Below are 27,857 nucleotides of genomic sequence, written 5' to 3' on the forward strand. Positions count from 1 at the left end.
AAATTTTTGAGGATTTGAGGGCCCATGTCAAATCTTTTCAACGTCCTTACTCTGTAATGTCAAAGTGGAAGAAAAATGTATTTATTTACGTCAGTGTTGATCTGTTTCAATGTTGCTGTGCCGTTTCCTGTACTCCATGTTCAGCTCCTTGGTGTTACTGACTTTGAGGGAGAGGTTTTCTGTGTTGGCACTGCATTGCAGCTAGGGAAACACTTGATTAGCCTTTTGTTTCAATGCCCAAAACTGTAGGAGTGAACAGTTTAAAATGTGTTCTTTTCTTGCATAGAGTATAGGTGCCATAGAGAGACACGTACCGGGGACCCCGAGTGGCGCAGCGGTCTAAGCCACTGCATCTCAGTGCTAGAGGCATCACTGCAGACACCCTGATTTCATTCCAGGCTGTATCACAACCGGCCGTGATTGGGAGTCCCATAGGGCGGAGTACAATTGGCCCAGCGCAGTCCGGGTTTGGCCGGTGTAGTCCGGCATTGTAAATAAGAATTTGTTCTTAACTGACTTGCCTAGTTAAATAAAGGTTAAATTAAATACATTTTTTTTAAATGCAGCCTACTGCAGAGGTGGCCGTTCAAGCCTTGTGTATAGAAATCCACGTTGTTTGGGTGTTGTAACCTGATAGTGGATGCTGCTCCGGGGGATGATTGGTGCTGTCATGCGTTAGTCTGCAAGCATGTACTTTCCATGTGATCCAAGCCAACCTGACTGACAGACAAACATGTTTTGGAGGTGGAAATCACATCGATAACAAGATGTGACAGCTTGCCAGGGACAACCTGACTGCTACTTAAGTGGTTAACTAGCTCGACGGGTATTTTTTTTAATCACCCATTCTTTGTATACTGAGCAGATAAATAGGGAGGGGAGAATTAATAGTGTGAAGCTCATTTCAGCGTTCTATGTAATAACTATTTACATGACTGTTGGTTGTTTTCACTCTGAGCTATGTGAGAAAGTGTTTCATGCTAGGCTGCTTCTGTTCACCACCATGTGTCTCAGGACTGAACAAGGACTGAACAAGTTGTGCTTCTGGTTCATTCACGTTGTTTTGTGGTTCGTTACTTAACAGGTGTGCAAATAAGACAAGTCAACCATCCCTCTCCAACAAAGGCAATGTAATTACAGATACAGATGACTGTATTTAAGACTAACTTTATTCATGAAATATGTGTGACAGCTATAACCACCATTTTAAATTCACAACTAACAAAGACACAGGCGCCAGAGAGACTAGCACACTTGTGTGCCTTACTGATTAGTTTACCAGCCCCACAATCCCCCCCCCCCCCCCCCCCCCTTAACTGTACGCATGAGAGGGGGATTATTATGAAACATACGGTAGACTAACCCATTAGAGAGGCACAGAGAGTCGACGCACGGGAAGAAGAGTCTGTGTGTTTGTGTGTTCAACAAGCGTGTCATATGATACAGCACTGCTGTGTGTTCAGAGAGGTGGGAGCCTGTCTCCTCTCCTGTTCTCTCTCCACTCTGAGCACCGAGGGAGGAGATGTACAGTACAGGTCCACTGGGTCCACTGGGACCAGATTAGGACATGGCTAGCAGTGATGATATGCTGAACACGCTTTAACTCTGGAACCTGATCACTCACCATGTGTGTGTGTGGTTCGGTAGCACACTCATCCGTGTCGTAGTTATTTAGGGAATTCCTAATGTGTTCAGGTGTAAGGCTTATGTAACCAACACACAACAACAACAAAGGGAAAGACAGCAACATAGGGAAATGGGGGATAGGATCCGTGATCAGAGAGCTAGCTATTTTTCTCTTTATTGCAACAAAGGAGCAGTGGAGCTCAATGGGAATATTTGTTTATTGAGATGATACAAACTGCACAGGACAACCAGAACTGTTTGCCAAGAGTAAAAGCCATGAGGGAACACACAGATAGCATTTTATGGACATTTATAAGTGTCTACCTCTGCGCTCCCATGACACCCTATACAACAGTTGCCTTCATTTTTTATGACATCACTCCTGATGTCCCAGTATTGGCCTGCTGTTCAGACAGGCTACCGTCTCTCTGAAGACTAGGAACAGAGGGAAATTCAGACAGCGCACATTCTTGGAAAACATGAGTCCATGTGAAGCTTTAAAATGTGGGAGTCGCATTGAGATAAGTAATGCAATTCGTTTTCTGCTGTAGGTTTTTAGATTCTGGTGGGAAAAGAGGGAATAGTCAATGAAGTGGACAACTTACCGATACTTTGGAAGGCCCCACTTCAAGAGAGCAAAGAGTAAATATCTGCCAATGGAAGGGCATGTTGACTATCACACCCACTTGTTTATCCAGAACATGATCAGTGTCAACGACCTCCAGGCTCGTCACTGCAGCGGTAAAGGTAGAGCCCCTCTCAAAGGTCCTCAGACCTGCCTAGACCCTCTTCCCAGCACACCTGTATTCTCACCTCCTCAACAAAGCCCTGTAAACAGGATGAGAAAAGAGCCACCTCTGTCCCCTAGGTGCTGTTACATACCACATGTCAGAGGAAAAATGGAGTACTTGACCATCCACCTCTTCAGAGCTCAGATGGTGACTACTATCCCCTTCCCAGAAAATAGATCATGTTTCTTATTAACTGCTAGATAGTGTAAGTGTAATTTATATTTGTATACGTTTATTTGGTCTAACTTCAGCTATTTTGGGAAAGTCCTGCTGCTGAGTCAAAATCCCCTCCCTCTCACATTTCGTGGTTTCTGCTGCAGTGCAACTGAATTTAAATGATGCATGCCGAGTGTCTTTTTGAGCATAAAGGCAATAATTACCTCCTTTGTCCAATGTGGTGACGTGCTCCTCTCAAGGCTATAGGAAAACTGTAGCAACCACCACTATGCTCCTACATAGCCTAAATGTTTAAGTAGATCAAGTAGCCACATTTTGCCATTGTTAATTGAGCTTGTGAATGTCAGTCATATTATATGGATTTATGGCCAGTATTTTCTTGGTAAAGGAATTTCTCGCCCTTGGTGTTGTAGCTAACTCAGATGCTGTTGTAATGTTAGAGTACTAGAGTATCACATACAACAAAGCATAGATTCAGCTCTGGTAATCCTTCATAGTTGTCCCAGGAGCTGAAATGTAATATGGGAGTGAAAATTGCATCTCATCCTCACAGGTCTGTTCCACCTGTAGTTCTGCCCTGTCCTGCAATCGCTCCACCGCACTCTCACCCAGCCATTCACAGGCTTTCACATCCAAGTTACACATGGCCAGTGTTGCGCTAGAAAAGGCTTCTCAGTATCACTCAGTATCACTCACAAAGGTGTCTTTGTTCACAGCAAGATGCAATATTTGGTCCTCTGTGTGGCAGACTCTTTCAAGTCCTCAGGTCCCCTTGACGCATGTAGGACTTTGTGCTGGAGCATGTCCTGTAATGTCAATCCCCTCACATGTGTCATAAACACAAGGGGCTTGTCACGCCAGCTCCCGCTCTCCCTCCCTGGCGCTCGAGGGCGTCAGGCTGCCCAGCACTACACACTTCTGCCACCATCATTACACACACCTGCTTCCCTCGTCACGCGCATCAGCGATTCATTCCACTCACCTGGACTCAATCACCTGTGTCATTACCTCCCCTATATCTGTCTGTTCCCCAGATCTGTTCCCAGCTTCAGCATTAATTGTCGTATGTCGTTGTGTTACCCGGTTCTGACGCTGTTCCTGTCCTGTTCCATGTCTATGCAATATTAAATGTTCACTCCCCGTACTTGTTTCTCTACTCCAGCGTTCATTTTTACAGAATGCTGAAACCATCTAATGAAGTGTCGGGGAGTGCTGGCATTTCGGGTTGGTGGTGACGTCGGGTGCGAGGGCCGCCTCCGATGGAACTGGGGGTGCCTCAGCTGGCTCGTCGGGCTTCCACGCCCTAGCTGGCTCAAGAGGTTTCCTTGCCCCGGATGGCTCGGCAGGCGCCCATCCCACGTCAAGCCTCCGCTGGATCGGCAAGGTTTTACGCCTCTGCCGGCTCACCAGGCGTCCAAGCCTCAGCCGGCTCATCAGGCTCCCATGTCCCAGCGGGATCATCAGGCTCCTACGCCTCTGCCGGTTCGTTGGGCTTCTACGCCCCCAGGTGGCTGGTCCAGCGCCCATGCCTCGGGTGGCGCCCCTAGGGGGAGGGGGTACTGTCACGCCAGCTCCCGCTCTCCGTCCCTGGTGCTCGAGGGCGCCAGGCTACCCAGCACTACGCACTCCTGCCACCATCATTACGCGCACCTGCTTCCCTCGTCACACGCATCAGCGATTCATTCCACTCATCTGGACTCAATCACCTGTGTCACGACCTCCCCTATATCTGTCTGTTCCCCAGCTCTGTTCCCCGCTTCAGCATTAATTGTCATATGTCGTTGTGTTACCCGGTTCTGACGCTGTTCCTGTCCTGTTCCATGTCTATGCAATATTAAATGTTCACTCCCCGTACTTGTTTCTTTACTCCAGCGTCGGTTCTTCCAGAGCTTGCATAGGGACGAGGAAGAGAGCACAACAACACTCCTGTTTCCCTCCTCACTCTCAGGAGGTAGTGTCGCTGTCAAACACTGTTAGACTTTCTCTCAACTCATGTCTGTCAGCCCCGCATGAGGATCTCTGGAGCAGTGTATTTCTCCTCTTGCCTCTTATGTAGTGCTCTATGGAGCGAGGTGGGCCAGGGCCCCTGCCATTCAGGATTAGCTGTTGGATCAGACATGTGTAGGGCCCCTGGTCTCGCCGTTCTACCAGACTGGACCAACCTGCTGTCTCCACTGAGGTCAGTGCTGGTTGGGCCTCCATTGTCTGCCGGGCCAGACCGACTCAATGGCACTGGCCCGCTCTTATCACTTATTAGCGCCAGCACATGGCTCGCTAAATCCAGCGTGGCTAAACTGTTCAGGGTAATCTCTCCTCAGTCCGCTCTCCTCTCCACCCAAATGGATCAGCTCTGACAATGGGAGCTAGCCTAACGCGATGTGCAGCAGCTGTTTAGCACGCTGCAGGCCGCACATCAAAACCCAACTTTTTATCCCCTCAAATAAAGAGGTATTAATGACATGCAGGGGAAACCCAGGGCTCCATACTGGGGTGACAGAGCTTGAAAAAGGCATTGTGACATGAAGATTTAATCCCAATGTGTATGGAGCTTGATGCATGTGCTGCTAGTGTCATGTACAGTGCCTTCAGAAAGTATTCACACCCCTTGACTTTTTCACCATTGTGTTGTGTTACAGGCTGCATTTTAAATGAATCTAAAAACCTACAGTAGAAAACTAATAGCCCTATGCGACTTCCACATTTCAAAGCTTCACATTTGTGTCACTGATCTACACACAATACCCCATAATGTCAAAGTGGAATTAATTCAAAATGAAAAGCTGAAATGTCTTGAGTCAATAAGTACTCAACCCTTTTGTTATGGCAAGCCTAAATAAGTGCAGGAGTAAAATAAAAAAGTGCTTAACAAGTCACATAATAAGTTGCATTGACTCACTCTGTGTGTAATAATAGTGCTTAACATGATTTTTAAATGACTACTCCATCTCTGTACCCCAAGCACAATTATCTGTGAGGTCCTTCAGTCGAGGAGTGAATTTCAAAGACCAGGGAGGTTTTCCAATGGTTCGCAAAGAAGGGCACCTATTGGTAAATGGGTAAAAATAAATAAAATATAATTGAATATCCCTCTGATCATGGTGCAGTTATTAATTACACCTTGGATGGTGTATCAATACACCCAATCACTACAAAGATACAGGCTCAGTTGCCAGGGAGGAAGGAAACCGCTCAGGGATTTCACCATTAGACCAATGGTGACTTTAAAAAAGTTAGAGTTTAATGGCTGTGATTGGAGATAAATGAGGATGATCAACAACATTGTAGGTACTCCACAATACTAACATAAATAACAGAGTGAAAAGGAAGCCTGTACAGACTAAAAAATATTCCAAAACATGCATCCTGTTTGCAATAAGGCACTAAAGTAATACTGCAAAAAATGTGGCAAAGAAATTAACTTTTTGTCATGAATACAAAGGTTGTTTGGGGCAAACACAGCACATCCTGAGTAGCACTCTAAATATTTTCAAGTATGGTGGTGGCTGCATCATGTTAAGGGTATGCTTGTCATCGGCAAGGACTAGGTAGTTTTTTAGGAGAAAAACAAAACCGGAATAGAGCTAAGCACAGGCAAAGTCATTGAAGACAAATTCGACTTTCAGAAGGACAATTACTTAGAACACAAGGCCAATATACACTGGAGTTGTTTACCAAGACAACATTGAATGTTCCTGAGTTGCCTAGTTATAGTTTTGACTTAAATTGGCTTGAAAACCTATGACAAGACATGAAAATGGCTGTCTAGCAATGATCAACAACCAATTTGACAGAGCTTGAATATTTTTGTTAAAGAATAATGTGTAAATATTGTACAATCCAGGTGTGCAATGATTTTAGAGACTTACCTAGAAAGAATCACAGCTGTAATCACTGCCAAAGGTGATTCTAACATGTATTGACTCAGGGGGTTGAATACTCATATAATCAAGATATATTAGTGTTATATTTTCCATACATTTTTAGAAAATGTTAGAATATTTCTTCCACTTTGACATTACAGAGTATGTTGTGTAATCTCACTTTTAACACAACAAAATGTGAATACTTCTGAAGGCCATGTGTGTATGTCTCTACCACTCTGGGGTTGTTTTGCTGAATATACCATTGACAGAGATGTACTGAGACGTGTCTCTCCATCCTTAATCATCTATCGGATGATGAGCTCTAAATATAGCATGAGCGGAGCCATATCAGACTATGCTTTTCATTAAGTGCTTTTAATTGAAGCTTCAGTATGATACAGTTGTCCATGTCTATGTTCATTAACGTGGAGTAGACTGAGGATTCCTTTGAGGCAGAGTTGTCGTATTTAGTTAGTAGCAGTACTTGGGGCCCTGTGATGTTCTGTAATCCAGCTCCCACAGCATGGTTTCACCTGAGACTTGTTGAGAGCAGCTCAAGGCTCCATCACCAAGCCTCATCTCCAGGCCCCCTCCGGACCACCACATGCCAACCAAAACCCCTACAGCGTCACAGGCTCCAGCTCCACTGATTGTCCCCAATGCCCCCGATGCAGCAGCATTAAACCTTCATTATAATTAATGTCACACAGCCATTGTGTTCTTCTTTTAGAGGAGTCTTGGGGACTGGGGTGCATTGTGTTGCTATCTGACACAAGTGTCTCATTCCCCCTCCGCTCTCTGATGCTTTGTGCGTCGCAAATGGAGTGTGCCCTTCAGTGTTTTGGCATTCAGAAGTCTTTTGCGTGAGAAATTCAAAGTGCTCTTAGAGCCCGAGGACGAGAGGGAGAGAGCTTCAGCAGCAGGCGTCTCAGTGCTTTTGGTGCTCTCTTCTGGTTTGTTTTTTCGAATTCTTCCTCTGTGGAAGGGCGATATCTTTGACATTTTATTTTAGCATTAGGCTACACAAATAGACCCATCGCTCTGTGCAAATCTTTTCAGTCGGATTTGTGTTGGCGAAGTCATTGTGTGTGTTTTTTATCCAAGTCTCTACATTAATACTCTGAACATTTTTGAAGGACATTGTTGGAATAATACACATCTCGACAATACACATCTCTTGCCTCTTTCAGTCTCTCTTTATCTACGCTTAGATTATTTTTGCCGGCTAGCTTCTGTTGATTGTAGTTTGAAAGGGCAGAAGTGCAGCGCTACAACACCCAGTCCTGTCAGCCCCATTTACTCACTGGTTGAGAATGTCTTTGTTACTGATCACTCACTTTCCTCTTGTGTCATAGGGAGCTGTCATCAAGATATCACGGCCTGAATGAGACTACCAACCCCTTCAGGAACACTCGGGAGTCCCATCTCATCTGAGAAAGGGAGGACCTGCATTTGATGGTACTGTTGTTTATCACTATGCCCCCCAAACCCAACACAGACTACTACAGATTAACACTACATGACCAAAAGTATGTGGACACCTGCTCGACGAACATCTCAATCATGGGTATTAATATGGAGTTGGTCCCCCCTTTGCTGCTATAACAGGCTCCACTCTTCTGGGAAGGCTTTCCATTAGTTGTTGAAACATTGCTGCAGGGATTTGCTTCCATTCAGCCACAAGAGCATTAGTGAGGACGGGCACTGATGTTGGGCGATTAGGCCTGACTCGCAGTCGGCTTTCCAATTCATCCCAAAGGTGTTCGATGGGGTTGAGGTCAGGGCTCTGTGCAGGCCAGTCAAGTTCTTCCACACCGATCTCGACAAACTATTTCTGTATGGACCTTGCTTTGTGCACAGGGGCATTGTCATGGGAAACAGGAAAGGGCCTTCCCTAATCTGTTGCCACAAAGTTGGAACCACAGAATCGTCTAGAATGTCATTGTATGCTGTAGCGTTAAGATTTCCCTTCACTGGATCTAAGGGGCCTAGCCCACACCATGAAGCTCCCGACGAACAGTTCTTGTGCTGACTTTTCTTCCAGAGGCAGTTTGGAACTTGGTTGTAAGTGTTGCGACCGAGGACAAACTATTTTTACGCACTATGCACTTTAGCACTCAGCGGTCCCGTTCTGTGAGCTTGTGTGGCCAACCACTTGGCTCCTAGACGTTTCCACTTCACAATAACAGCACTTGCAGTTGACTGGGGAAGCTCTAGCAGGGCAGAAATTGTACGAACTGACTTGTTGGAAAGGTGGCATCCTATGACAGTGCCGCGTTGGAAGTCACTGAACTCTTCTGTAAAGCCATTCTACTGCCAATGTTTGTCTTTGGAGATTGCATGGCGGTGTGCTCAATTTTATACACCTGTCAGCAACGGGTGTGGCTGAAATAGCCACATACTTTTGTATATATAGTGTATATCTCATGAAAACCTTTAAACGGCACATACAATACCCAACGTAATCACCTAATCACTGCTCATAGTTCTGAATATCAATGTCCTAGGAAGGCTATTCTGATATGGGGGACTTCACTGCTCCATATCCCCTACCCCATGTTGTTTGTTCCACCTCTGCTACCCAGCGATTCAGCACTCGCTGGGTAATAGGGCAGTGAGTTTTTATCAATCAGCCCTCTGGTGTAATAACAAGGCGACAGTAAGTTGGATTTTCTGTGTCCCATATTCGCAAACACACATCCATCATATATTTTAGTGCTGCATTTGGGAGTGTGTATTTAGTGCTAATCCTACTGCTGGATTTCATTGATGTCGCTCCAGTGGAGTCGTTTGTTATTAGTTATTTTTGTGTCTCTTGTCTTCGTTCTTTCAGAGACATATGTTTTTATTGTATATATATATTTTTAATAGCTGTTTGAAATAATAAAACATTAATAACCCCACTAATGGTCAGTCATAATTTATTCACTAGGATGTCTCGATCTGAGGGTGAAGTCACCAGCTGCTCTTCTATCTGTGGTTTGCATTTGTTATGAGGAGGATTCTCCTCTATAGCTCAACTCAATATAACAATACATGAGATTAGACATGGAAAATCTCTACACACATAAAGAGGGAAAATGTTTTATTTTGCTGAAATGTGGTGAAAGGGCCACTTTGTTGGATTTCACAGATTCTGTAATAGGTTAATAAGGAGTGGGGATTGGAATATGTGGGAAAGTTGTTAGTTCTGTTGACTCTAGATGAAGGGCAGCCAGTCTGCTGAGCTAATGTGTCTTTAGGCAGCTAGTGCACCGTCCATTTACCTCTAGACCCTGCATGTTTGACCAGAGGCTCTCGTTCTTATGTTTTCACTGCAAAAACACAGTGTGGGTGGTAGAGTTGACTGTCTGTCTGCCATTAAATGTTTGAAGAAAGGCAATCAGCCCCTGTAATTACCTGAGGTATATGTAGACAGAACTACACAAACACATTCACAACCATACAACTGCGTCACCTTGACGAAACAAACTGGTGACTGGCAGACAAATGCTACAGATTTAACCTGGGTAGCTTTCATTCAAATCTTTTTAGTTAGTTTTTTTGTTGTTTGTTATTGTGACAGTTTTATTGTGATTTAGTGCTCTTTCCCGTCAGCCCACAAGAAAAACTAAGTCAACTGGAAAAGCTGTTGATTGAGGGGTGTGTGCTTTCAACACGCTATCACAGATTATTGTGCAATAGACACTAATTACTTATTTGAAATTTGTGACAGGCATACGAAAAAGTCCACCATTTTCTTAATGCATTTCGAGTGTATTACACGATTTTCTTTCTTCATAACACATGTGTGACTCACCACCTGGATTCGGTCTTATGTAGCAACATTTGAATTTCTGTTTATTACATTGGATAAAAGTAGAGACTCAGAACTACAAAATGGTATATCATACACTGCATTTGAGGAAACAATCGGAAAGTAATTCTGCTTTGAAAGTTGATCAACTTGTAAACTCACCTTTGAGAAAACCGTCTTTCAATGTTTTGGTCCTACTATTGGAGAGCACTCCTTTGTCTACAACCATTCAGCATTGTTCACGCCCTCTTAAGCCTTAGCCCCACCCATCTCTTTAAGAGTTGATCCATGCATTCTGTACCAACTTGCAAGCTACTTCCAGACATCTAAGAGAGCGAGAACAGCTCACTGAACATTACTCGCCCTAGCAGAGCTGGTTAGGCTGTTACAGTATGTTATCCAGAGCGTTGGTGACTGCAACTGTGCTGTCAGATTGTCAGTTCATAAATTCAGAGCCATTTCCCGTTCAGAGCGCACACTGGATGCTCTGGCCAATAACAGGCTGACTACACCGCCCGAGTCGCGTACGCGAGCGTTGCAAAATAATGGCTGCTCGCGCACGCCAACGAGTGTCTGTGTTGCCAAGGGCTAAAATAGAAGTCAGTTCTATTTCTGACACAGATCACGCTGCAAGTCCTGCCTCTCCCATCTCCTCATTGGTTTATAGAAGCAGGTACCCACGTGCCATTTCCTCATTGGTTATACCCACATGGGTGACTGAAAGACGAAATAGGTCGGTGGCGGTAATGCACCTAATTTATGAAAGTTGCCAATCGCAATATAAAGTCAAGAGAAGAAAAATCCTGGAAGGAGGAGAGATGACTAGAAACGATTCGGTTGACCGTTTAATGTGTGGATTAATTGGTGGAGTAGAGGATCTTGTGCATTTCAGGTAAAATAACAACTCAATGTTTATATCCCAGGACAAATTAGCTAGCAACAGCAAATTAGCTAAATAGGACAAATTGTGCAAGTGCAAGCTAGCTAACTAAATTGCCATACATGTTTAATGCTTTTCGACCTGTCCCCAAATGAATATAATTAGTTCAGAGTTTGTTTTGATATTTTAACCCTCGTGTCGTGATCGAGTTTGGTGTGGGGGGACAAAATACATTCATGCACGATGGCGCACGTGCGCAACCGGTTCGGGTTCCATGTTAGTAGGGTTGGTCCGAAAGCTCTGACCTCACAACGACAGTCAAGCACCCAAGCTAACTGGCTAACATTGGCTAGCTACTTCCAGACACATAATGAGAGAACACCCCACTCTGACCATTTTACTCCCCCTATCAGAGCTGGTTAGGCAGTTTTCATGTTATCCAGAGCTTTGGTGACTGTAACAGTGCTGCTTGCAACAATTTAATTATGCTTTGTTGCTGATGTTTACTGACACCAGACATATTCTACAGGTGTTGAGCTTTCAAATATTAATCAGTTATTCTGCGCTCTGGCACACTAAAACGAGAGTCTTTTGTTAAGAAATGTAGCTAGCTATGTAAACAATGAATCCCGACGCATGACGTAATGTTAGTTAGCGAGCCAGCCAGCTAACGTTAGCTAGCTAACTAACAGTACACTAACTTGAAATGAAAATTGTCAAAACATGTAGCTAGCTAGCTAAACAATGAACCATAATCACAACTCATGACGTTACTACTCTGCATGAATCTGCAGGTAGCTAACCAACCAGGTTGTATGGCTATAACTAGTCAAGCAAATGTGTCTGAGATACGAAGAATAAGATCATACACAACGTTAGCTAGCTAACAGTACACTTGAAATGAAACCACTTTCTGTCTAAATTAGAAACGTGTAATATCTGAAAATGTAGCTAGCTAGACTATTTTACCAGTATACATCATGGTTGGATGCGTCTCCTGTCTGATACCATGCATGGTTGCCCTTAGTTTGACGATGTAATCCAGACTGGTGTTTTCTCCATCTCCTTTCCAAATCTCAGTCCTCCAAAAAGTGGAGAGCATACACATAATGTTAGCTAGCGAGCCACCCAGCTAACGTTAGCTAGCTAACAGTACACTTTAACTTGACATTAGGTTTATGCAGTTTTACTACGCAATACATTTTTTTAAAGCCGTTTTTGACACGATTACCTAGACATACTGACCAGCTCCAATAGACAGACGCGTGCTATATGGCAGAACAATCCAAACTCATCTCTCGGCATGCCCAGCCCACTCATTCTCTCACCCAGTCATGCCTAGCAGGAAGGTTGCTCTATTTTTCTGTGGCTAAACCAACTAGGCTCGTAATTTAACAATTTTATTTGTATTTACAGATGGCATACAAGTTTGATATTAAGGCACATGAAAGTTCACATGTTCGATAAGGCGTTTCTGCCAAAAAACGCATTTTGATAAAGACATATTTTTTACATTCAAACAGCTCTCCTGTGAAGTCGTGACTTGCAACATACGCAAGTATGTTACACAAATTATAATTTGTTGTGGCTAACGTTAGCTAAGCTAGCTAGGTGGCTAACATTAGCTAGGGATTAGGGGTTAGTGTTAGGGGTTATGGTTAGGAATTATGGTTAGGTAACACGGTAGCTAAGTATTTAAAGGGTTAGCTAACTAGCTAATTAGTTAAAAAAGTATTAAGTTGTAGGGTGTCGCCCAGAGGGTCACTTAAATCTCGCTGGATTGATTGCTTTCATTTTAATCTTGTAACTCTTTCATACTCTTGCTTGTGCATGTCGGGTTTTTTCGTTAACGTTACGAACACGGAAATGTTTGTAATGACCTGTCAAACACACCCCGGTAATGGGCTCAATGCAATACATTATCTTTCCGTTGCATCTATAAGAATTCTAAAGTTTCGTTGGGGGTTTAACACTTCATCTCGATACTTACTCACAAGAAAGGGAAGAAAGATAACTTTATTTTGATGTGTGGAATTGAAAAATAGTAATCATTTGATACAGTTGATATGTTTACAAATTAGATGCACTGAAATGAAATTAACTTAAGAAAATGAACACTCAGAGTATAGTGATATTATGCCTGATCTCCAAAACAATGTAAAGTAACGAATCTGATGAGCTCGACCTGAATGATATACTGCTCTCCCGGGAACAGGCCTAGATCCCCATGATTTGCGTGAAGCGAAGGCGGAGAAAAAAAGGACCAAAGGGCGGGCTGCCTTCTGAGAATTCGTAGGCGATCAAATAAACCCCCACTCCTTCCATTCTGCTAGCAAACGTGAAATCTTTGGAAAATAAAATAGACGACCTACGCGGCAGATTAAACTACCAACGGGACATTCAAAACTGTAATATCTTATGCAGTCGTGGCTGAACGACGACACTATCAACATACAGCTGGCTGGTTATACGCTGTACCAGCAGGATAGAACAGAGGCGTCTGGTAAGACAAGGGGCGGCGGACTATGAATTTTTGTCAATAACAGCTGGTGCACGATATCTAAGGAAGTCTTGAGCTATTGCTCGCCCGAGGTAGAGTATCTCATGATAAGCTGTAGACCACACTATCTACTATCTAGTTCTCATCTGTAATTTTCGTAGCTGTTTACATACCACCACAGACTGAGGCTGGCACTAAGACCTCATTGAATGAGCTGTATTCCGCCATAAGCAAACAAGAAAACGCTCACTCAGAACCGGCGCTCCTAGTAGCCGGGGTCTTTAATGCAGGGAAACTTAAATCTGTTTTACCAAATTTCTATCAGCATGTTAAATGTGCAACCAGAGGGAGAAAAACTCTGGACTACCTTTACTCCACACACAGAGACGCATACAAAGCTCTCCCTCGCCCTCCATTTAGCATATCTGACCATAATTCTATCCTCCTGATTCCTGCTTACAAGCAAAAATGTATGCAGGAAGCACCAGTGACTCAATCAATAAAAAAGTGGTCAGATGAAGCAGATGCTAAGCTTCAGGACTGTTTTGCTAGCACAGACTGGAATATGTTCCGGGATTCCTCCGATGGCATTGAGGAGTACATCACATCAGTCATTGGCTTCATCAAAAAGTGCATTGATGACGTCGACTCCACAGTGACCGTACATACATACCCCAACCAGAAGCCATAGATTATAGGCAACATTTGCACTGAGCTAACGGCTAGAGCTGCCGCTTTCAAGGAGCAGGACTCTAACCTGGAAGCTTATAAGAAATCGCGCTATGCCCTCCGATGAACCATCAAACAGGCAAAGCGTCAATACAGGAATAAGATCAAATCGTACTACACCGTCTCAGACGCCCGTCGGATGTGGCAGGGCTTGCAAACCATTACAGACTACAAAGGGAAGCACAGCCGAATGCTGCCCAGTGACACGAGCCTACCAGATGAGCTAAACTACTTCTATGCTCGCTTTGAGGCAAATAACACTGAAACATGCATGAGAGCACCAGGTGTTCCGGAAGACTGTGTGATCACACTCTCTGCAGCCGATGTGAGTAAGACCTTTATACAGGTCAACATTCACAAGGTGGCTGGGCCAGACGGATTACCAGGACATGTACTGCGAGCATGCGCTGACCAAATGGCAAGTGTCTTCACTGACATTTTTAACCTCTCCCTGTCTGAGTCTGTAATACCAACATGTTTTAAGCAGACCACCATAGTCCATGTGCCCAAGAAAGCAAAGGTAACCTGCCTAAATGACTACCGACCCGTAGCACTCATGTCTGTAGCCTTGAAGTGCTTTGAAAGGCTGGTCATGGCTCACATCAACACCATTATGCCAAAACCCTAGACCCACATCAATTTGCATACCGCCTCAACAGATTCACAGATGATGCAATCTCTATTGCACTCAACACTGCCCTTTTCCACCTGGACAAAAGGAACACCTATGTCAGAATGCTATTCATTGACTACAGCTCAGCGTTCAACACCATAGTGCCCTCAAAGCTCATCAATAAGCTAAGGACCCTGGGACTAAACACCTCCCTCTGCAACTGGATCCTAGACTTCCTGACGGCCCGCCCCCAGTTGGTAAGGTTAGGGAACAACACATCCGCCACGCTGATCCTCAACACGGGTGCCCCACAGGGGTGCGTGCTCAGTACCATGCTGTACTCCCTGTTCACTCATGACTGCACGGCCAAGCATGACTCCAACACCATCATTAAGTTTGCCAATGACACAACAGTGGTAGGCCTGATCACCGACAACGACGAGACAGCCTATAGGGAGAAGGTCAGAAACCTGGCCGTGTGGTGCCAGGTAAACAACCTCTCCCTCAACGTGATCAAGACAAAGGAGATAATTGTGGACTATGGGAAACAGAGGACCGAGCACTCCCCCATTCTCATCGACGGGGGTGTAGCAGAGCATGTTGAGAGCTTCAAGTTCCTTGGTGTCCACATCACCAACAAACTAACAGGGTCCAAGCACACCAAGACAGTCGTGAAGAGGGCATGGCAATCGGAGCGTGCCAGTCAGGATCTGGAGACGACTCTTCGGTGCCTCGTCTCGGCCAATCCCACCACCCGGAGCCAGAAACTTGTGTGTGTGTGGAGTACGCCCGGAACACCCTTCCCTTCTCGGCCACTGGGTTCTCGCATTTTGAGTGTTCCCTGAGTTACCAGCCTCCGCTCTTCCCAGACCAAGAGGAAGAGGTCAGCATACCCTTAGCCCAGATGTTCGTCCATCGTTGTCAGCATACCTGGAAGAGAGCCCGGTCCGCTCTTCTTAAGACCACCTCCAGGTATCTGCGACAGGCGGACCGCCACCGGACCCTGGCTCCCCACTATCATCTCGGGCAGAGGGTGTGGCTCTCCACTCAGGATCTGCCCCTCAGGGTGGAATCCTGTAAACTTTACCCCCGCTTTATCAGTCCCTTTCCCATCTCTAAAATCCTTAGTCCCACAGCTGTTCATCTTCTGTTGCCCCGCACCCTCCGTATAGATCCCACGTTTCATGTGTCTAAGATTAAACCTTTGTCTCACAGCCCTTTGTCTCCTGTTTTCAGGCCCACCCCCCTCCCTCGTCTCATCGATGGCCATCTTGCATACACAGTGAGACGCCTCCTGAGTGTTCGACCTCGGGGCAGGGGTTTCCAGTATCTGGTTGACTGGGAGGGTTATGGCCCGGAGGAGAGGTGCTGGGTACCCGCTAAGGACATCCTGGACTCGGCCCTCATCCCTGACTTTCACCGCCAGCATCCCGGTCAACCAGGTATGCGCCCGGGTAGGATGCCAGGTGCCGCCCCTAGAGGGAAGGAGTGGTACTGTCACACGTTGATCTGTTTTACCTGTCTTGTGCTTGTCTCCACTCCCCACTAGGTGTCTTCAATTTGTTCCCATTATCCCCTGTGTATCTACCAGCGTGTTTTTCCATACTCGTGTTTTTCTAGTCCCTGTTTTCTAGTCCTCCCGGTTCCAACATTTTCTGCCTGCCCTGACCCTGAGCCCGCCTGCCATACCATTCTGCCTTCCCTGACCTTGAGCCCGCCTGCCGTCCTGTACCCATCTGACTCTGACCTGGTTTACGAACTTCCGCCTGTCCTCATCCTGCCTCTTGCCTGCCCCTTGTCTATTAATAAATATCAGAGACTCTAACCATCTGCCTCCTGTGTCTGCATTTGGGTCTCGTCCTTATCGTTATAAAGAGAGCGCCTCATCAACTTTGAGATTGCTTACAACACCAGTAAAATAAAATAAATGCTGTGAAGTGTGAAACATTTACAGTATAATCAGCAGTTCACATGATCACATCACAGTCACTGAAACGGGAGGCTCAGTTAATCTAAATGGAAATAATTAATCTCAGGGATTGACAGTATACAGGTATTATTGCATGTTGACTAACCAATCGCAGTGAAATTAGATTAAATCTAGTCATCAAACTTATATATTTAATTCAATAGCCTAAGTGTAGCTAGATTGGCTTGATAGCAGCGTTGATTGGCTGGCAACAGTGGCGGTCAGTGCCGTTTAAGATGAAGGAGGACGATTATTTTTATGAACATGGCCTTATTTCTATTACAGCATATTGGATGACTCTCATTCATATTCCGTTCACCTGGTACAATGTAACAGCAATAGGTTTACAACCTAGCCTATGAATGAAAGTTTACAACGTAGGTACACACAGGTCAGAAGACAAAATGAGGCAACAGACAGTGAAACATGGACAGACAGTGACATTCAATACCACCTTGCACACTTTTGACTGCATCTAGCTGATATAGGGTGTAATCATTAGTTCCACAGTTGCAAACTATAGTTTTATTGGACAAATTCAGGTATGTTTATTCCCATTTTGCTCCATTTGCTTCCGTTTAAGAAATATTTTTCAACAGAATCGGTGGAAAGAATACACCCCTGATCACGCATAAAAAACAGTTCACTTTCATAGCAGCAACATTGTATTCCTTCAATGTGCTCTCCTCCTCTCACCTTGTTCCTCTGCTTGTGGACTTCAATGCAAAACAGCTGTATGTGACCAGGTGAAAAAACTTTTCCAAGCCAAACCGCTACACACAGCCTACATCGTTGTTACCATAGTAGCTAAAATAACGTCAGAGTCAGCATTACTAATAGAACTAACGCGTTAATAAACCCGTTACAATCATGCAGTAACGTTAGTGTACTGCAGTTACACCGGTGAGCCCTGGTACAATAAATTAGTAATACCAAAAGCTTACCTTGGAAGAGTTCCAGTGTTGTGTTGGATAGTCATAGCCAGCAAGCTAACATAGCATCCCTCTGTTTGAGCAGGGTGTTTCAGTAGGCTAAACTAGCTAGCTGCATTTGCTAGCTAAGTAAGTGAAACTGAAAGTGAAAAAAAAGACAATCTCTCTCTCTCTATTTGTCTCTTGCTTCTCCTTCACTTTGGAAGAAATTTGTTCAAAACTGTTCAACTATTGTCTTTCTCTCTCTTTCAGTCAACTACTCACCACATTTTATGCACTGCAGTGCTAGCTAGCTGTATCTTATGCTTTCAGTACTAGATTAATTATCTGATCCTTTGATTGGGGGGACAACATGTCAGTTCATGCTGACATGTAGGCTGGAGGACGTCCTCCGGAAGCTGTCATAATTGCTGTGTAAGTCTATGGAATGGCGTGGGAACCATGAGCCTCCTACGTTTTGTATTGAAGTCAACTGTACCCAGAGGAGGACAGAAGCTAGCTGTGCTGTTGAGGCTACTGTAGACCTTCTTTGCAAAATAGTGTGTTTTAATCAATTGTTTGGTAACATGATTATATTTAGTATAGTTTTATCTAAAAAGGATAGATTTTTAATGTTTTACTATTTACATTTTTATAAAAGGAGGATGGTCCTCCCCGTCCTCCTCTGAGGAGCCTCCACTGGCTGGCAAGCAAAACTTGACGTTACACATCGTTCACTTTTGGGAAAACTGGTCCAGCCACTTGGTAGCTGGCTATCGTTAGTTCAAATAAAGCAAAATTATGTATTAATATCAAAGTATAAACCTACCATAGTGATGTCGGTGAAGAAGTTATAAATGAGGTCTCAGGCGGAGTGTTCTTGGTTGAACGTGGACGCGTATCGGACAGTCCTTGCACTTTGAAAACCAAGGCCACCGCCACATACTGTATAATACCGCCCACCAGGCAAAATGGGTTGAAGAGTATGTTTCATTAAAAGCTCAGAAATTCTTTGAGTGGACCCTCTGACCTTGTAATGGCTCTGACCCGGTAGTTCAGGATCAAATGTGATTCTCAGAACCTGGGGAGGAGGGAGGGGTGGGAGGCACACATACTTTCCCATACCTAAGGCAGGGTGGAAGTTTGGACATGTGAGGTCACAGCAGTCAGCGACTCTGTTAACTTTCCAAAAATATCTCCCCTCTTATCTGTTCTCAAAAAGGACATGGTTTTATATTATAGCATAATTTTCAGATCAACTGAAACAGTATGAGGCCTTCGTTGGTGCGTTACACTTCAGCTCCACTGGAAGCGTTGAGTTGCTTTGCCATCAGCGTCTTGTTAATGGGATGTTCTACCTGCTACACAGAGCGCGTTGTTTTGAGAGCGGAGAAGAGCAGAGGAGAAGAGCATCTTTATTATATTTTCTATCTAATTACACATGTTGCTTTTGTTCACATTGTGACTTCATAGATCTTAGTAAAATAACCAGTGGTGTCTAGTGGAGGCCGTATGTAACCAAAATCAACTTTATTTCTCATAATTTTAATTGTATTTAAATTCACAAGATAGTTTGTGTGTTCCTTTTGACTCACCTCATATGTCCTACGGGAGCCATTGTACCTGCCTGCGCTAAACAGTTGTTTGCTTGCTCACGAACGTGAGGAGAGTTGTAGCTAATACACAGAGCAGCTTATAAAGAATTGAGCTAGTCTCGTTCTTTCTACAGAACAGTATTCTCTCTTGAAATCAGAGTTCCTTGAGTTTCCCGGCCGTAGCCTGCGTAGGCTATATGCCTGTGATCGAAATCAACACAGGTAGGCATAACGTTATGGTTGTCAAATATGTATTATTGGCATTGGCAGATACACGTATCAACACAGACACAATTCCAGATGTAACAATGCACAAATGTCTATTTTCTGGCAATGTATCCACTAATTTTACCAGCATTGCTTTGCGTAAATGCGAGAAATATAGACCTGCTTTCTAATTTGATGGACTACGACATTGACGCTCTTAGCCTGTCTGTTTTCCCTCATTCACTCCTGTCCATTCTAATTCAAACGCCTTTCGTTTGAATTGGGCTTGACGGCAATGCCGGACACCCAATGGCTTTAGTGTAGCAGGGCCTTTAGGTGAGTTTAAACTTTTGAAATATATTTTGTAAAACTGAATACAAAACCCACCCTCCAAAATGACTTTTCTCACCCTCGAGTAGAACCAACCAATTGGAGTAAAACATTAACATAGAAACTAGAGTTATTTTTGTCTTGTTTCCCAGAAGTCGTCTGGAACTCCCTAATCTAGTCTCCTATGCTGCGTTTTGGTTTCAATCGTCCTTATATCCTTACGTGTGATCACTCAACCTCATGGATCGATAGAGCAGATACCTTTAGGAAGGTATATCCACCCACAGGATGCAATTTGTCTTACAGTTGTTCTGGGAAGCTCTGTCAGCTCTTGTAAAAGACATGTTCACATCTGCATGAGCTGGACAAGGAGGCACACACGGTTTAATTATTGACAGCACACTCTTTCACAAGCTCCCCTAGTCAAGGGACTACTGATGAAAATGAGCTATCTAGCTAAATCTGGTGCAATGGCATGTTGTACATGGTCCCGAACAAATAAACAGAAAAAAAGGTAATCTACAATCCCTTTGGTATGAGTTTCTCAGAAATAGAACTATAGTCAAAACCTATATTAACATTATAAGAAAATCTCTGCTATTACAAAATGTTACACAGCAGAACACAAGAATGACCTTATTGCATATTACTGTAATGGGAAGTGGTGAGCAGGAAAGGGAAAGGTACCATCTGCTTCCTGGCATTCATTTGTTGGGATGAGTGGGACTAAAATTGAAAGGAACATCCGGCACATCTAAACTGAACAGACCTGACACACACACACACACACACACACACACACACACACACACACACACACACACACACACACACACACACACACACACACACACACACACACACACACACACACACACACACACACACACAGATGTGCAGTTATGTTTTTCCTCAGTTTATTCTCTGGGAAAAAGCAGAATTTGAAAAACAGTAACAGTTTATTATCTCTAAATTTATGAGAAGAGTTGAGTACAAATCAATATTAATGTTTCTGTACTAATAGCCATGTCACTATGTGGAAACCCTGACAGATGCAAGAAATCCACTTGGCCATTAGACCTTTGCAGGCTGTTCCACCCTTCAAAGATAAGCTCTGCTCTTGTTCCAATTGAATAATGTATGATGTCATTAACCTATCCAATAATCCATTAAAAGGAGTTTAAGACACTCTCTTTGTGCCTTCTGACCTGCCCGGTGTGTCCACAGGGACCACACAGTAATGATGACCTACAGTAGCTTTCTCATCCATGTAACAACTAATGAAAACATTATGACTGGACTGTAGTTACTGTACTGTGAGGTTTTTACAGATGTACTACCTTAATTTAAACAGTTTCTCAGAGTAGGAAAATAATCTAGCAGCAATATGAAATATGAATTATTATGTGGAAAGTGGAAATTACAAACAAAGTATTTTTAAACATTGAATACACTACAAGTTTGCATTTCCTGCTGCACAGGAAAATTATCTGGGCCAATAGTGATCAAATTAAGATGGTGCGCGATCTCTAGTATTAAGGAAGTCTTGAGGTTCTGCATGCCTGAGTTAGAATACCTCATGATAAGCTGTAGACCATACTATATACCAAGAGAGTTTTCATCAGTATTGTTCGTAGCTGTCTATTTACCACCACAAACCGATGTTGGCACTAAGACCGCACTCAATGAGCTGTATAGGGCCATAAGCAAACAAGAAAATGCTCATCCGGGCAAAGCGGCACTTATAGTGGACAGTGATTTTAATGCAGGAAAGCTTAAATCTCTTTTTCCCTCATTTCTACCAGCATGTACATTGTAGAATAATAGTGAAGACATCAAAACTATTAAATAACACACATGGAATCATGTAGTAACCAAAAAAGTGTTAAACAAATAAATAAATAAATTATATTTGAGATTCTTCAGCCACCCTTTGCCTGATGACAGCTTTGCACACTTGGCATTCTCTCAACCAGCTTCAAGAGGTAGTGACCTGGAATGCATTTCAATTAACAGGTGTACCTTGGTAAAAGTTAATTTGTGGAATTTCTTTCTTAATGAGCCAATCAGTTTGAGCCTATCAGTTGCGTTGTGACAAGGTAGGGTTGGTATACAGAAGATAGCCCTATTTGGTAAAAGACCAAGTCCATATTATGGCAAGAACAGCTCAAATAAGCAAAGAGAAACGACAGTCCAACATTACTTTAAGACATGAAGGTCAGTCAATACGGAACATTTCAAGAACTTTTAACATTTCTTCAAGTGCAGTCGCAAAAACCATCAAGTGCTATGATGAAACTGGCTTTCATGAGGACTGCCACAGGAGAGGAAGATCCAGAGTTTCCTCTGCTGCAGAGGACAAGTTCAGCCTCAGAAATCGGCAATTAACTGCACCTCAGATTGAAGCCCAAATAAATGTTTCACAGAGTTCAAGTAACAAACACATCTCAACATCAACTGCTCAGAGGAGATTGCTTGAATCAGGCCTTCATGGTCGAATTGCTGCAAAGAAACCACTACTAAAGGACACCAATAAAAAGAAGAGACTTGCTTGGGCAGAGAAACACGAGCAATGGACATTAGACCAGTGGAAATCTGTCCTTTGGTCTGATGAGTCCAAATGTGAGATTTTTTTTTCCAACCTCCGTGTCTTTGTGAGACGCAGAGTAGGTGAACGGATGATCTCTGCATGTACGGTTCCCACCGTGAAGCATGGAGGAGGAGGTGTGATGGTGTGGGGGTGCTTTGCTGGTGACACTGTCTGTGATTTATTTAGAATTCAAGGCACACTTAACCAGCATGGCTACCACATCATTCTGCAGCAATACACCATCCCATCTGGTTTGCACTTAGAGGGACTTTATTTTCAACAGGACAATGACCCAAAACACACCTCCAGGCTGTGTAAGGGATATTTGACCAAGAAAGAGAGTGATGGAGTGCTGCATCAGATTTCCTGGTCTCAACAGTCACCCGACCTCAACCCAATTGAGATGGGTTGGGATGAGTTGGACCGCAGAGTGAATGAAAGAAGCCAACAAGTGCTCAGCATATGTGGGAACTCCTTCAAGTCTGTTGGAAAAGCATTCCAGTTGACTACCTCATGAAGCTGGTTGAGAGAATGCCAAGAGTGTGCAAAGCTGTCATCAAGGCAAAGGGTGGCTGCTTTGAAGAATCTCAAATATAAAATATATTTTGATTTGTTTAACACTTTTTTGCTTACTACATGATTCCATAGGTGTTATTTCATGGTTTTGATGTCTTCACTATTATTCTACAGTGTAGAAAATAGTAATAATAAAGAAAAACCTTTGAATGAGTAGGTGTGTCCAAACTTTTGCCTGGTACTGTACGTGAGAATGCTTTTCATTGACTACACCTCAGCGTTTAACACCTCCAAGCTCATCACTAAGCTCAGGACCATGGGACTGAAACCTCCGTCCACAATCTCAACTTCTTAATGGGCCATCCCCAGGTGGTGAGGGTAGGCAACAACACATCCGCCATACTGACCATCAACACGGGGGCACCTCAGCTATGCGTGCTCAGTCCCGTCTTCTACTCCCTGTTCACCCATGACTGCATGGCCGCGCACGACTCCAACACCATCCTTAAGTTTGCCGACGACACGATGGTGGTAAGCCTGATCACCGACAACGATGAGACAGCCTAAACGGAGAAGGTCATAGACCTGGCAGTGTGGTGTGAGGAATACAACCTCTCCCTCAACGTGGGCAAGACAAAAGAGATTGTCGTTGACTACAGGAAACGGAGGGCTGAACACCCCCCATTCGCAATTACTCGGCATCCGACCACAAGGAGCTACAGAGGATAGTGCATACGGCCCAGTACATCACTGAGGCCGAACTTCCTGCCATCCAAGACCTCTATACCAGGCGATGTCAGAAGAAGGCCCAAGGAATTGGGGAAGACTCCAGCCACACAATTCATAGCCGGTTCTTTCTGCTACGTCACGGCAAGCGGTACCGGAGCGCCAAGTCTGGGACCAAAAGGCTCCTGAATAGCTTCTACCCCCAAGCCATACGACTGCCGAACAGTTAATTAAATGGCTACCCGGACTATTTACATTGAACTCCCTTTATTTATCAAAAAAATTATGCATGCACTCTCTTGCACACTCACTTTACCCACTCACTCACACATACTACACTGACACTTCAACACACACGCTACATAAGCTCACACACACAAAACACACACACAAGCATATTCACACCACACACACACACACACACACACACACACACACACACACACACACACACACACACACACACACACACACACACACACACACACACACACACTCACACAGACACACTTTCACACTCTTCACATACGCTGCTGCTACTCTGTTTATTATCTATCCTGATTGCCTAGTCACTTTAATCACTACCTACATGTACATACTGTATTACCTCGTACCCCTGCACATTGACTCGGCACTGGTACTCCTTGTATACAGCCTCGTTATTGTTTTCATTGTGTTACTATTTCCTTTTTTATTTAGCAAATATTTGTCTTTCTTTTTAACTTTGCATTGTTGGGAACAATCTCGTAAGCATTTCACTGTAAAGTCTCGGCTGTTGTATTCGGCTGTTGTATTCGGCTGTTGTATTCGGCTGTTGTATTTCGTGACCAATACAATTTTGATTTGATTTATTTGCACCATGCCTGTTGGGAGCTGTGTTATGCAGAGGCTAACATTAGCGCAGGCTCTAATTTAAGACTTGCATAATGGAAGAGTTTTGTGGTGTGGCACAAGCACAACTCCCTTCTCAACGTAAGTGACGTGACTGGCTCCTGTGAGAACCAGTTTGAGTGCTGTGAGCCTGTTCTTTACTTCACCCTCCCCTCCTTACAGACACACGTGCCAGCTTCAACCTGTTCACACTAATAGCTCTGATCGCTGCATGGGAATATTAGAAGTAGTAGCACGAGAGCATACGGCTGTTGGTATTATAACATAAAAGCAAAAGTTCACTATTAACTGGCCTTTGCATTATTATATACTTTTTTGCTTTATCTACTTCAGTGCATGACACCTGCTCCCTTACGTGGATAATCTGTGGGAAAGTTGTGCCAGTTGGTGTGGAAGTGTACACACACACACATAGGTATGTAGAGGAACGACGTGTCCTGCACTGAGTGAGTCATCATAACGGGTTGCACACACGGGCGTGTTTGTCTTTGACAGGCCCGTGGAATGTGAGGTCAAGGAAACCTGCTGGATGTATTTACTCTGGTAAATGTTTAATCCATCGAGCCTTTCCACACTAGCTGGACGCCTGTTTGTCTGCAGCTCTGTGTTTCCCAGTCCCATGCAGCTCTTTGTTTCCCAGTCCAGGGTAGCCCTCAGTCCAAATCCTGTGTGATGATCTATTCCCTTGTTAAAACTGGACAAACTTTCATTCCGAAAGTATTCAGACCCTTTGATTTTTTCCACATTTTGTTACGTTATAACCTTAATTCTAAAATGGATTCAATTGTTTTTTGCCCCTCATCAATCTACACACATTACCTCATAATGACAAAGTAAAAACAGCTTTTCGACATGTTTGCAAATGTATTATTAAAAATACAGAACTTAAATATTATATTTACATAAGTATTCAGACCCTTTACTCAGTACTTTGTTGAAGCACCTTTGGCAGCAATTATAGCCTCGAGTCTTCTTGGGTATGACGTTATAAGCTTGGCACACCTGTATTCGGGGAGTTTCTCCCATTCTTCTCTGCAGATCCTCTCAAGCTCTGTCAGGTTGGATGGGGAGTGTCGGTGCGCAGCTATTTTCAGGTCTCTCCAGAGATGTTCGATCGCGTTCTCTGCATCATCACTGACCTCAAAAACATCTGATATATTTGTTGTCTGCTGTTTGGTTGTGTTAGAATCCAAGGTAACATTTTATTTTACAGACAAATCAATTCAAATTTTATTTGTCGCATGCTTTGTAAACAACAGGTGTGTACTAACAGTGAAATGCTTAATTAATGGCCCTTCCCAACAATGCAGTGAGAAAGAAAATAGATAGTCCGGGTAGCTATTTGGTTAACTATTTAACAAACTATTTAGCAGTCTTATGGCTTAGGGGTAGAAGCTGTTCAGGGTCCTGTGGGGGAAGAGGCGTTGTCGTGCCCTCTTCATGACTGTGTTGGTGTGCTTGGACCATGATAGATCCTTAGTGATGTGGACACAGAGGAACTTGAAGCTCTCGACCCGCTCCACTACAGCCCTGTTGATATGAAGAGGGGTGTGCTTGGCCCTCCGTTTCCTGTAGTCCACGATCAGCTCCTTTGTCTTGCTGACGTTGAGGGAGAGGTTGTTGTCCTAGCACCACACTGTCAGGTCTCTGAGCTCCTCCCTATAGGCTGTCTCATCGTCATCAGTGATCAGGCCTACCACTGTCATGTGGTTGACAAACTTAATGATGGCGTTAGAGTCGTGCACGGCCACGCAGTCGTGTGTGAGCAGGGAGCACAGGAGGGGACTAAGCATGCACCCCTGAGGAGTGGGTTCAGGGTGGAGTGGGTCCAGGGTGGAATGGGTCCAGGGTGTCTGGGATAATGGTGCTGATGTGAGCCATGACCAGCCTTTCAAAGCATTTCATGGCTACAGATGTGAGTGTTACGCGGAGATAGTCATTTAGACAAGTTACCTTGGCGTTCTTGGGCACAGGGACTATGGTGGTCTGCTGGAAACATGTAGGTATTACAGAATGGGTCTGGAAGAGGTGAAAATGTCAGTGAAGACACTTGACAGCTGGTCAGCGCATGTTCTGAGTACGGGTCCTGGTTATCCGTCTGGCCCTGTGGCTTTGTGAATGTTAACCTGTTTAAAGGTCTTACTCACATCGGCTACGGAGAGCGTAATCACACAGTCGTCTGGAACAGCTGGTGCTCTTACGCATGGTTTAGTGTTGCTTGTCTCGAAGCGAGAATAGAAGGCATTTAGCTTGACTAGTAGGCTCGCGTCACTGGGCAGCTCTTGGCTGGGTTTCCCTTTGCAATCCGTGATAGTTTGAAAACCCTGCCACATCCGACAAGCATCAGAGCCAATGTAGTGGGATTCAATCTTAGTCCTGTATTGACGCTATCCCTGTTTGATGGTTCGTCGGAGGGCGTAGCGGGATTTGTTATAAGCGTTCTTGAAAGCTGCAGCTCTAGTCTTTAGTTCAGTGCAAATATTGCCTGTAATTCATGGCTTCTGGTTGGCATATGTTCAGTGGGTATAGAAAGTCATCACCCCCTTTCAAAATGTTCACCTTTTGTTGTCTTTCAGCCTGAAATGAAAACACATCAAATCCGACTTTTAACGGCATTATTTACACACAGTAACCCATAATATCCAAGTGGAGAAAAAAATTCAGAAAATGTATTAAAAGTAAACAGTAAAATACTCTATTTAGATTTTTTTCAGCAATTGCAAACTTGCTGAGGTATAACCGACCACCTTCCAGATCACAAACCAAGCTAATTGGCTTCCATCTGTGATCAATTATTGTGACTGTGATTAGTTCAGAATAAAAGCAGTTGTTCATAGAGGACTCTACTCCTTAGTAGTGCAATTCAAAGCAAAGAATCGGAAAGGTACTTTCAAAAGATCTACGAGAGGAAGTTGTGGAAAGGCACTAGTAATGAAAGGCACTAGGGATGGATATAAAACGATTTCAAAGGCTTTGTCTATCCCTTGGAGAAGTGGAAGGCGTATGGCACAACCCAGACCCTGCATAGATCAGGCCGTCCCTCCAAACTGGATGACCGGGCAAGGGGGAGACTGATCAGAAAGGCTACCCAAGAAGCCAATGGCAACTTTGAAGGAGCTTCAGGCCTTTATGGCAAAGACTGGTCAA

At 44.1% G+C, this 27,857-nt stretch overlaps 1 long non-coding RNA gene across 2 annotated transcripts; it reads left to right on the forward strand.

The window, feature by feature from the left end:
* Positions 1-2,410: 2,410 nt before the first annotated feature.
* Positions 2,411-16,785, forward strand: LOC120054126. 2 transcript variants are annotated; one of them, XR_005477567.1, is made up of 4 exons: positions 2,411-2,564; positions 7,813-7,915; positions 16,212-16,417; positions 16,596-16,785. It is a non-coding gene; the product is annotated as an uncharacterized LOC120054126 (long non-coding RNA). The 2 variants fall into 2 exon arrangements; XR_005477566.1 differs by having other exon boundaries at positions 16,212-16,785.
* The last annotated feature ends 11,072 nt before the right edge of the window (positions 16,786-27,857 follow it).

The sequence above is a fragment of the Salvelinus namaycush genome, chromosome 9 (genome assembly GCF_016432855.1).
Source record: "Salvelinus namaycush isolate Seneca chromosome 9, SaNama_1.0, whole genome shotgun sequence".
Taxonomy (NCBI): Eukaryota; Metazoa; Chordata; class Actinopteri; order Salmoniformes; family Salmonidae; genus Salvelinus; species Salvelinus namaycush.